Source organism: Athene noctua, chromosome 1, assembly GCF_965140245.1.
Source record: "Athene noctua chromosome 1, bAthNoc1.hap1.1, whole genome shotgun sequence".
Classification (NCBI taxonomy): Eukaryota; Metazoa; Chordata; class Aves; order Strigiformes; family Strigidae; genus Athene; species Athene noctua.
The window spans coordinates 136,096,739-136,108,749 of record NC_134037.1 but is presented as its reverse complement, the minus strand read 5'-3'; the positions used below and the strand labels follow the sequence as shown (position 1 = coordinate 136,108,749).

Here is a 12,011-nt window from a genome sequence, read left to right as displayed (position 1 = left end):
TTCAAACATTTTAATCCTGCAGCATCTGTAAACATACATTTAATTTGCCCATTCATTTATTTTTAGTCTTTCCCGGAGAAAAGGAAACATTGTGAGAGAGGAAGGAGAGAAATTTTTTGCTTCTATAACTGTGAAGGCTTTCTAAATTTTGAAAAGCGATTGCAATGTAGGCAGGATTTTGGCTCCCTTGCCTTGAGGACTGAATTCCTCCTTAAAGACACAAGAGTGAAGAGTCACAGTAGAGATGTGCTTCCAGACATTAGCTCTAAACCCTACCTCACCTCTCATGTGAAGGAATTGTTTCTGGTAGAGTCGGTGCAGCTATGCGTCTTACTCTGTTCAACTCCTGGCCACTGTGCTTGGACAGTGGGTGATGGTGTTAAATCGGCGCTAGGAGCCGAAGTATTTTGAGAAATGTGCAAATGGTTACTAGTAATGTAGACTAAGGCTTAGCAAAACTCATTTCACATGCTCAACTAAACTCTGAAATAGGTGCAAATTATCAAACTAGCAGTTAAAAAGAAAAATACCCAGGAAGTCAAGACAATGAGGTCTACATCCTATGATTAATCTTAAGAGCATTCACTTCCTCACCTGGACTTATTTTAATTTTTTGGGTCCTTAGAACACCACTGCTCAGGAAATATCAGAGATGTCATTAAGGTGTTGATGTTTTAACAAGCGTAATACCCAGCCCTGCATAAAGAGCCACATCAGCTTGAAGCACCTTTTCTCTTCAGGTGGCGTTTCCCACTGGGAGTATGCATTGCCCCACCCCACTTCAGAGCTCAAGGTTTTCACATGTCCCCCTTGATTTCTTCTTATCAGTAGATGGTGAGACAGAGACCTGATTTCAGGAAGCACAAAGCAGACCTGTCACATTCACTTCTCTCTCCTCCTCTCCCCTCTTGGAAGTAGGTTTGTGTGGATGAATTTATGCTACTTGAAGGTTTCCTTAGGGAAGACAACTCCTCTCCCAGCTGCTGAAGCTAGTCTCCTGACAGCACAAACAAGAAGGAGCAAGTCAGAGGACCGTGCCCTGCAGACAGCATGAGATACCATATGAAATCTATTTTATGCTTACTGTCCGGGGAGATAATTCATAGTGGGTACAGGCATCGAACAGAATCTTCAGTAGATGTATGGGCCTATTTTACCTGTAGAAGCAATGAAGAGTAGAAACACAGCTATTCAATGGGAAGTTTGGGTTTATCCAGAGGTTACAGAACAGGAAACCTAAGCAACTTTTTTCTTCCTCATAACGATCTGTGATTTGACCAACATGGTGTAACTGTGCAATATCTAAATTAAATTCTTATTGAAGACAACCTTACTTCAAGCTAGACTTCTCCCTCCCTTCTCTCTTTTCTAATTTCCAGAGCAGATAGAATGAACGTTGATGATCAATGCAGTTCAGCTGAAGTTCAGCACAGAGGCAGTTCCACGCAGGAGACTAACTAAGTAAATCCGAAATACAACCGTGTAACACACTTTGTCAGAAGATAGCCAAAAAGGCAGCCCTGGTGTTTAGTGTACAGGCTGTTCCCTCAGATAATGTAAACTCAAACTTACTTGTCTGTGATGTTGCACCTTTTGCCCTTTTCAGATTAAAGTCAGGACCATGCTCCCCGTTTTCTTGCCCTTCTACCCATTTTCTATTTCCTAAAATGAAATGAGCAAAACATGGACTATCACAAATTAATGGGGAAAAGAGAGAGAGAGAGCAAAACATGGTAGAGTTACACAGTTAGATAGGAGAAGGTATAGCAAAAACAGAGAAGGACAACACCCACTTTTACCCAGCAACTGCTACTCAGTTTTACAGGGAACCAACAGCATCCTTCACCTCTACTCTGCACAAGTCATTGCACTACAACCATTTTTATACCTTACAGCTGATCCTCTATCAATCCTTCTTTTGGGGACAGGTCCTGAAAGCCCTTCTGGTTTTTGGTTTCCCATTAGGGACGTGCACAAAGCCTTTGAAGCCAGTGCTCCATTGTGCTTCTTCCAGCGTCAGATCTTACCACAGACTAAACTAAGGGGCAGGAAACCTCAACTGACTAGACAAAAGACCTGATTGTGTCTGTTGCAATGCTAGAAATACTTCCTAAAGGTTCCGATGACGACAGCCTTTTGCTACAAGACTGGGACAGCGTAACAGCAGGGTGAGCTTTCATAAGTCACCTATCTAACAACTCCAACATGTGGCATTTCTATAGTCAATGAAAAAACTACAGTGGTGATTTGGAACATAGGCCAAAAGATGAAGGATCTGGATTTAATATCTAATAGTGACTCTCTGAGGCACAGAATGGTTATATGGTGTAAATGAACCATGGTAGATATATCTTACTCCAAAGATCAGTGATGCTGTGACAACAGTGAACAAACAGCTGCAGAAGGCAATCATGAATCAAAGAAGAAAAAGAAGATTTTTTTTTTTTTTTTTTTTTTTTTTTCCCCAGAAGCTAAAAGGGCTTCCATTTCAGTTGTAAACTGTTCTGGGAAAGAGAAAAGACAGTCATGATGCTTCCTTCAGGATTTCAAAGACTGAACTTAGAGGAAAGCGAGAAAATGGTTTTGATAATTCTTCAGAATTGAAGATGGAGGAATAAAGATGGAAGCATCCCCAAAGTTCATTAGCTGCTCAAGCTGTGTACATCCCAGGCCTAGCTTTGCTAGTGAACCATCCCACAGCAATGGGGAATGCTGCAGGTGTGCATCCTAGCGTCTCCTTTGAACTGCAAGGAGCCAGTCAGCTCCAAGCCCTGCTTCCCTCTTTCAGAAAGCCTACAGTATAAGGAAATACCACTGTGGTCAGTCACAATCAACAGACCTTTTCTCTTTAGATCACTTTTTTCTCTCCTTCCATTTGAGGTTTTTTTTTCCTTCCTTTCTTTCTTTTACTATATGAAGGCAATATTTACAGCCAAGGCAGTGCTGAGTAAGATGCAGTGATTATGGCTGATTTTATCACAGCCGTATTACTTAGCTGCAAGGTGAAGCGCTGTGCTAAAATGGATCATGAATCCCTGAAATTGACTATCCGTCACCTTTATAATCCTGATGGAAAGGCAGGTCAGATCAGGCCTGACAACTTCCCATGCAAACGAGACTCCAACAGTGACGTCTGCTCGCCTCAAGGCATTTATTTGTCCGGAGAAGAAGGTGATGCCTTAAGGAACTGGACTAAGAAAGAGGGAGAGAAGAAATCAACCACCCCAAATGCCTCTGTAGGAATCAAGTGTAAATAGAGAAGACTAAATGTGTGCACAGAAAGACTGCTAGGGGTATTGGATGAAAGAATATTACAAGCAGCTAAGAATCAGAATTGCAGTATGAAGGCCTTCCCCTAGGCCAGAGAACAGATTTCAGTTTCAAAGTTAGAAAAATAAAAGAATACCACCTCAGTGTGAATTTGTGGCATGAGATAAAATCTACAAATGAGGAAAACTTTCAAATGCCTGAAGAGTCTAGCCATACCTTCTTCAAATTCAGTGTCAGAGCCCTTCTCACAAAGCCATATTTAAAAAGTGTTTGCAAGCTTGGAGACTAAATTAATCAGGGTGTTATCACTGGCCATTATTACAAGTGGCACCTCTGCAACAAAACCCACAGACTGATGGCAGCATCAAATCTCATAGCAGGTGTTGATTTGGGAACAACCAGCACAGTTGATGAGAATCACTTAGCTATCCCCATGAATCTTCTGGATTGGCACATGGCCACATGCAAGAGGGACTCTCTAGGAAAAAAGACTAACTAGTATGTTATTGTTTCTAACGAGATTGATGTGCTGCTTCTGGTAACAACCATTTTCTTAAGGCAAGACTTGTTCTGAAGTATAAACACAAGTTGTTTCTTCCAGTACCACCAAACACGAAGGAGAGAAGTTCTCCGTGTTCATGTTCTATTCCCAGCATAGTTTCTTATGCATCAGGCGGCCTAGCCATAGTCATTGACATAATTGTACTTCATTCCTTCCTATGCAAAAAGAGGATAATATTTACTATGTATGTCACAGAGCTACTACCCACTTGTCGTCAAAAGTGGGGTAGACTCTTTGAGATCCACAGATAGACAGTATTAAAGAAGGGCAAAGACTACTTACATCTTGCTCTTCTCACCTGTCCTTTCTTCCCCTTTCCTCTAGTGCCTCTCCTGGGTAAGTCACATCCCAGCTAAACCTCTTAGTGAGTGATTACATTAGAGATAGTGCTAATTACCAAATGTCATCTGTGTGGTACAATCTTATCAACACCCCACACTTCCTCCCCTGAGGTGAGGGGGCTTGATCCATTTCATAAAAGTATCCTAGTTATCTGCTCTAACAAGCTCCATTCCCTCAGGCTTGAAGGTGGCTGTTTTCTTTTTTTTTTTCTTTTTTTTTTTCTTTCCATCCTAAGTACAGATTCAAAGCTTTTCTGCTAGAACCTCTTGCACAGAGGAGGGTTTTCCCCAGCAACAGACTTATTATCCTTTGTGTATAAAAGGAGCCAGTCGGTTCCCAAGGTGTTGTGTTTCAGATAACATACTCAAACACTTTTCCCCACACACACCATGCAGCAAGCAGTACAGTTCCCTCACCTACCATAGGGCAGAGGAACTCAATACCTGCCCTACAGCTTCAAATACTGAGTTTTGAACATGAGGTAAGAAAGGAAGAGCAGAAATGGGTAGGTTTAGTGTGAGAAAGGCCATAATTGCTTTGGTAAGGCAACTAAATCCTAACTGTAGTATCACCTGATATTTTATTTCTAGAACCTCCATCTGACCAAACTCTGCCAATTCCATGCTCTTCTGCTCTGTAGCACTCCCTGCTAGTCTGGTTTGGTGCTCATTCCACATTTCTGACAAAGCAGCTGACATGCGGTGCCTCCATCTAACACACTTTGGAGCTGAGGTGCCCACTGCACAGATGTTCATAGTAGCTGCCAGAGCAAATAACTACAAATACTCTGAAAGAAATAAAGGTAATGACCCTTTTGACATGCTTTCCAGTTGGACTCATCTCTCTGGAGGATTAACAACATAACTCCGGGTAGGCACAGTGACCCTGTGGATTTGGTTACAGCACCACTACTTCCCAAGGTTTTAACAGGCTAATTCCATCTTGCACTATTATCCAGAAGGAAGTTTTCTCCCTTTTTAGTAGATACTTTGGTTGTATTCTTTCTGGGGGTTTGGTTATTTTCATGTTTGAAGGTTGTTAGTGGGTTTTTTTATATAATTTGTGTGCATATTATTTGCTGTCCCTAGAATTCATTTTGTTTCCTGCTAATGAAACCTCTGCGTCGCTAACAAAGCAGAAAATAAAAAAGGTAAATAGCACTCTCCAGAAACAATTTGTTTCTTGTTCTGTAAATTCTTGCTGAACAGTATCTCAGGGAATTTTCACCCCAGTAAGAGAAGAGAAAAGCAGAAGGTGATTGAGGAGGTGGCAGACAAAGGGGCTACAAATGCAGTTAGTTGATCTGGAAAGGAAATAATAATGATAGTCACACTGTAGACAAAGAGGTACCCAGACAGCTGCACCTGTGAAACTCCAAAAAGCATTTGAGCACAGGCAAACCATTCGATTAAGTAGAAACCACTGGTTGCAGAGAAATTTGAAGGGGAGATCAGTTTTCTCATATTTAACCCTTTGTAGCTATGCCAAGAGTCAGATGCCCTTGACAGAGTCCAGACTCAGAAAATGGAACAGGACACAGAAAATGAATGAGCAATTCTGTTCTTCAAAAACACAGTGAAATAAGGTAGGTACAGACTATGTCCAGTGGCACTGCTGTCAGTGAACATGAAAGAAGGAAGATGAAACTTAGGAAGAGGTGAGGCTGTTTTTTCCTTGCATGCGCACTGTTAGTACCTGTTAGAGAAAAACAAAAGATGTTCCATAAAACGTAGTTTCTTTCTCACAAAGGAGAACCATTATATTTACTTCCATACATCTGAATATGAGTCACAAGGCTGAAATTTTCCAAAAATTAGGACTGTTGAAAAGATTTTCAAGTTCATATTGAAGTTCCTAAATTAATGGCTTGCAAAAAAAAAAGGGCTGAACTTCTAGCTGTTTCTACTGATTTTACTGTCTATTCAGATCTTAAACTTTCTAATCCAAGCAGAGAGGTAAAAACAATATTGTAGGACAGGAAGGGAGAAGATCTTACATTTTTCCACCTGAATAGTCAAATAATATGCTACCTTTGTGCCTTACTGCTTGGCAACCAGTAACAGAAATTAGTACCCTTCCTGGAAAAAACAGACCAATCAACCTCAGATTCTGCCAGAAAGAAATGCACTGAAAACCAGGACTTATTTCTAAGATGTCTTGATTGTTGTAAGTAGCTAAGGGAATGAGATGGCCAAGAGTCACAGGGTCCTAAGTCCCTTAGCCACCTTTTAAAATGCATGCATAGTACTCCACACACGAACACACCTTTGCACTATCACTCACTGGATCACTGGACCAGCTCTTGTATGGAAGATTAAATACAAACTGGTCTACTGCTAAACCATATTTATTGAGCTTTAACCACCATGTAATTTATACGTCTCTTCTTGCAGAGCTGGAAAAACTCCATCAACAATAATAACTGTAATACTCGATTTCAATTGGTATGTTTTTAACCTACAATAAGCAACCTGTTATATCTATAAAGAGGTCTTTAGAAGTTATGCAAGTTATTAACTGAGCTGCTAGGGGACCATGCAGGTTGGTTTTGTAGTAACTCCACAGTAAAAAAGAATGCAGCAACCAGAAAAATCCTGGCAAGATAGCAGCAGCATCTCAGGAGATGATTGCTGCAGCTGTACTAGTTATTTACATGAAGTCAATTCCAAGTGATTATTAAGAACATGAGGTTTATCGTGTAATATAAAAGGCCAGTTCATTATGTCCGCACAAGCTACAGCTTAAATGGCAAATCTCAATAATTCAGTTTTTCTAACAGCAGTTTGGGATTTAATCGCTGCACAATAACTGCATTAATTCTGAATTAATTTCTTAATGGAGATGTAATTGTCTTAGGCTGCATTTAAGGGGCCAAAATCTGCTCTGACCAGCATAAATCCAGGGGAAATTCATGTAAGAGAGTGGGATGATTTCAACAAAGAAACTTGAAGGCAACAGGCAGCTGAGTTTTACAGTGGTATCAGAGAAAACAGTATGGCCCAACCATCATTTGTACTTTTCACTTTCAGTCCCAAGTGACCCTTGTTTCCTTGGGCAAAATCCATAGTAGTTCTAAATGGCATCACCTCTATTTACTACTATTATTATAATCTATTCGTTTGTATGACACTTCATCCCAAAGGGCTTCAATGCATTTCACTGCAGGGAAAACATTTCATTTAATACCAAAATGCTTTCAGATCTGGGGTGAAGAAACCAGCTCATACAGATGGAGGAGCTAAAAGGGCAGACAGCCACATTTCCATTTGGCTAAGACATTCAAGCTGGAACCTCCAAGTACCATAACAAGCCCTATATGAACAATTTAAGGCAAATGGCTTCAGAAGGTGTTCACAAGAACTCGGATACTACTGTGGCAGGCACCCTGGAAATCCTTAAGATGGAACTGAAATCCCTAGGAGCAAAAAAGTGATTACTGCTACAGTCATAATATGGAAGAAAATGGCAATGGAAAGAAACTGATGTTGAAGGAAGAATGCATAGATAACATGAAGAGGGACATGAAAAAGACATATTTTAGATCTTCCAGTTGCCCACTCCAGATAATGAACTCTTAGTGGTAAGAAGAAAGTTGAAAACACAAAAAGCAGCAAGGCAATAAATTATCTGGAGTAATCAGTGAGGCAGCTAGAAGTTAGAGTGACAACACTGCAAGTCACGCAGAAGATTTGAGTCTACTGAGCACTGGAAGCTGAATTCTAGCCCTGGAAGTCCTGCAGCTGCAAGACGGACTTTGAGGCTCACCCCTTTCAAGGCCATACCAAGGAAGAACAGCGGGACAGTAACACCTCTTACAATCCTAGCTGGCCAGAGAAGTTGCAAAAATTCACCATGTGACAGTAAGTAAACCTGGTGGAGAATACACCAATACAGCCCACAATGCCCTTTCTTCAATTTAAGACATGTCACCTACCGCTGTATACAAATATACCCTTTTCCTGTTGCAGGCTGACAAAGAGAAAATTTTCAGATGTATGTGTTGAGCATTTTCCTACCAGCACCACAGCAACTGCATTTGACTTTTCCCTCCATTTCACATCTATTCATACCATCAGTGACACAGAACCACCAACAGCCTCTCTAATGTTTGGTTTAATATTTTTCAAATGAGGAGAGCAGTCACAAACTGCATCGTGCTAAAACATCATGCACCTGCCTGCCCCTTGAGGACCTCCTCTACAGACACTGCCCTGGCAGAACCTTGCAGATACCTCATACAACAACTGTCATACAACAGGGTGCCAATGGCACAGGTGTACTGCACTAAGAGTCAGTTTTAAATAAATCCAGCAACACCCACCTGGCCAGCTCTAGTTTTGCTTTAAATCTATATTCAGTGTTTACCCTCCTCCCATAAATGTGACAAGAGCTTCCAACTACTGAAACCATGCGAGTAGACTCAAGACCTCTATTCAGACTTCAAGGATGGGGATGGTTAGTAAGAAGCAGACCAAGCAGAAGTCTTTGTCTTCATATTAAGAGGAAAACAATATTTGGACAAAAGAACTATTTTTAAAAGCCTTTCCTGCCTTTCACTTTTGATACAGGAAAGAGAGCTAAGCAGTTTGGTTTGGGGTCTGCTACTCACACACGAATCAGCAGTATATTCCTTTGCACCTCAGTAATACAAGGCATATACAAGCAAATATATATTCACTACCCTTTCTCTAAAAAAAGAAGGCAAAAAGCGTCGAAAAAGCACACCACAATGACTTCCTCCTCTAATGACAGGAAGACCTCAATAGAAAATATACATGATGTGAGCAAGGCAGTCAGCACCAGAAGTTGTATTAAGAGATGGGAGTCCCTGGCTCTTTATTATGCCTAAAAAGGGTCTTTCAGATCAGTGAGCTGACCCTTCTTACAGATAAAGGTCATGATGAACTTTAGCAGATCAATCATCAAGTCTGTCAGAGATAAAGGAAAACTGCCAGAACGGTTTTGAATCCATTTTTTATCTAAATCAGACCTCTCTACGGAAATTGTCAGCTTCAATGAAATGTTTGATGGCTAAATATTCAAGTGTTTCCTTGTGATAATCTCAGAATATTTTGTTTAGATCCGCTCTTTTGATTTGTATATCATATTAATATTTCATCTAATCTATTGTGCTCTATCAGTTGTATCTGAATCATTATTTACTTATCAGTTTAATAAAATAAAAATATAGAAGAAAACAAATCAAAATAAAATAGTGAAAGTTTAAATAATAAATCCAACTGCCCCTAACGGAAGAGGCTTTACAGAAGCAGTGTTGACCTGCTCCAAGAGAGCTGGAGATGATGGTGTCCTCCATATTCAGCAGAGTATGGAACAGGGATTTTGACTCTAGTGCGACAGAGCTGATGTTTTGCCCGTTTATGTGGATGCCAAAGTATGTGTGGTGTGTTCTAAACACTGAAAACATTTTGGTTGTCCTGTGACTCTAAGGTATCAAATGATTTCACTCTATGTCTTCAAAGTAGAAAAACATCCACCGTGAGAACGTTGAGCTCTAAAATTCAGAATTTGTCTCTCAATTTATCTACATTGGCTCAAATTCTAGCATCCACACTATAACTGCCCTGGCAAGAGTAGTCATTGTAAGCACTTCCAGTCATTGCACAATCTGTGCTAGGCCGACTGGGGAAGGAAATAAAGCTGAGAAAGAAAGGAAGATATAACTTAGGTATACCTTTGAAAGAAAGGGAATTTATTAAAAGAACTTGCTGCTATAGCCTCTGGCATTTCACGGTATCACAGACTTTTGCCTGTGGTATCCTGATTCCCTGGCATGCAAGATACAGTGTAATTCACATGTTAGGGCAGATTTTCCAAAAGCAAGTGACAGACCAAAGACTCATCCATGGTTCAGTATGTCACTGCATACAGTAATTTTTTTGTCATCTTTGGGTCCTTATATCACATCTATCACTAGAGAATCTCAGCAGCTGGTGATGTTCATCAGACACAAAATCAATGAGTGGCCAAGATTAAATAAAACAGTGGCCAGAATTGGGTTCTTAAATCCGTGCTTTGGCAGAGGAACAAATATCATGATCCTCCACACTGAAAGGCAAAAGTGGTCAGGCAAAATCCACCAAACACACCAATGCCAAACCTCCACAATAACTTCTGAGTTCACCTCTCCATAACTACAAATCTAAGCCTAAGTACAGGGTTCAGAGCCAATAAAATCCCCTGATCTCTGAAATCAGGAGGTGGGTCTAGATGGTAGAACAGCCTTTTCTGGACTTCAGACCTAGGAATCTGAGAATTTACCAAAAAAGTAGTACATACTTCAATCAAAATCACCCTGCATGTTTCAAACTGTAGTGATCTACAGACACATCCTAAGCAACACCTACACACCAGCAGCTGAACACCCCAAGCACTTCTGCACATTGAAGCATAGGATGAAGTAGATGAGCTTTCAGGATCTCTCTATTTTCTCTGTGATCTTATGAAACCTGCACAAATTAGCCATGAGGGACCTTTCATGCAGCTTGTCTGACAAGATCAACCTGGACCAAGCTGATGGAAAGAGCCATAATTCACAGGAAAACATTCTATAGAAAATGTTCTTTTTGCAAACATATATTAATAAATGAAAGCTGGTACAAGTCTCTTGCTCTCCCCCAACTTTGCACATCAGGAGTGCTGGGGTTATTACCAGCTCATCAAATATTCCATTAAGACTGACAGTCCGAAAAGAGAAGTGCCATTTGCACAAGTTCTCTCTGAGCTCCAGCAGCCCTCTCTGTCAGTGTCATGGCTGGACTAAGATTCTGTAGTGAGCAAAAATGAAGTCAGAACCTCTTTAATATATAACTAGCAATAAGAGGAGTGTGAGGGCATTTGAATAATACATCTCATGGTCAGATGAAGCAGTAGGAGCCAAAAGAGAAAGAGTATAAAAAGTCAAGGGGGCAAAGATCAGAGAAAAATGAGACTTACGTACCTATAAAAAGGGAGAGGTCCAGTTATAAGCTGATAAATAGTAAAAATAGTCCTTTGCATTTATAGAATGCTTTACTTTCAAAAGATTTCCAAAATGGAGCTCAAAGGCTGGTGAGAGTCATTGTTGCCTTATTATAGCAGAGGAAATAGAAATCCACAGGGAGGACATGACATTGCCAAGGGCACTTCAGGGTGGCAGTGGCAGAGCTGTGACTACAGCCTGTTTTCCAATGGCTAGAGCAATCGGCCTCTCCCAGCCTACCCTTGACAGAGTGTCCAGAGACAGGGAGATAACACACAATTCCCCATAAACCTGATTAAAGATGGGTTTTTGGTGCTTATGCCAAGTTTACTGGTGCCAGGTTAGCCTAAGGCTACACTGGCAAATGTTATACTCACAACGCCTGAAAAATGCAGAGAAAAATGAGAGCACAGAAATAATTTAGTGCTAATATTGAGCTCTGAATCCCTGTTTCCAACACCTCATATTGAGCTCTGAATCCCTGTTTCCAACACCTTAAAATACAGATGTGTTTTCCTCTTGCATTGTGGTTCATATTCCCAATTATAATCACTGTCTTGCCTGTTTGGGTTTTGTTGTTGTTTTGTTTTTTTTTTTTTAATTTACGTTAGTACAGAAGTTAGAGGTGAAATGGAAGAGGCTGCTCTACTGCTCCCCCTAAAATAAAGCCTCGATACTAAATAAAGCAAAAAAGACATGCACAAAACCCCCTTCGGCTCCTATTTAAAGGTAAAGCAGCAAAAAAGCAGCACAGTGTGCAGCTGGAGCAGAAGACTAAGCTACAGACCTGTGTGGGCAGAAAGTCCTTAGAGAAGGAATTGCCTTTTCCTTTAAGAGCACAAACCATGAGGTAAT

The 12,011-nt window shown here is 40.6% G+C and overlaps 1 protein-coding gene across 1 annotated transcript in view; it reads right to left on the bottom strand.

The window, feature by feature from the left end:
- LSAMP (limbic system associated membrane protein) overlaps positions 1-12,011 on the bottom strand; it is a 1,021,870-nt gene that overhangs the window by 608,170 nt on the left and 401,689 nt on the right. The gene's annotated exons all lie outside the window — the stretch shown is intronic.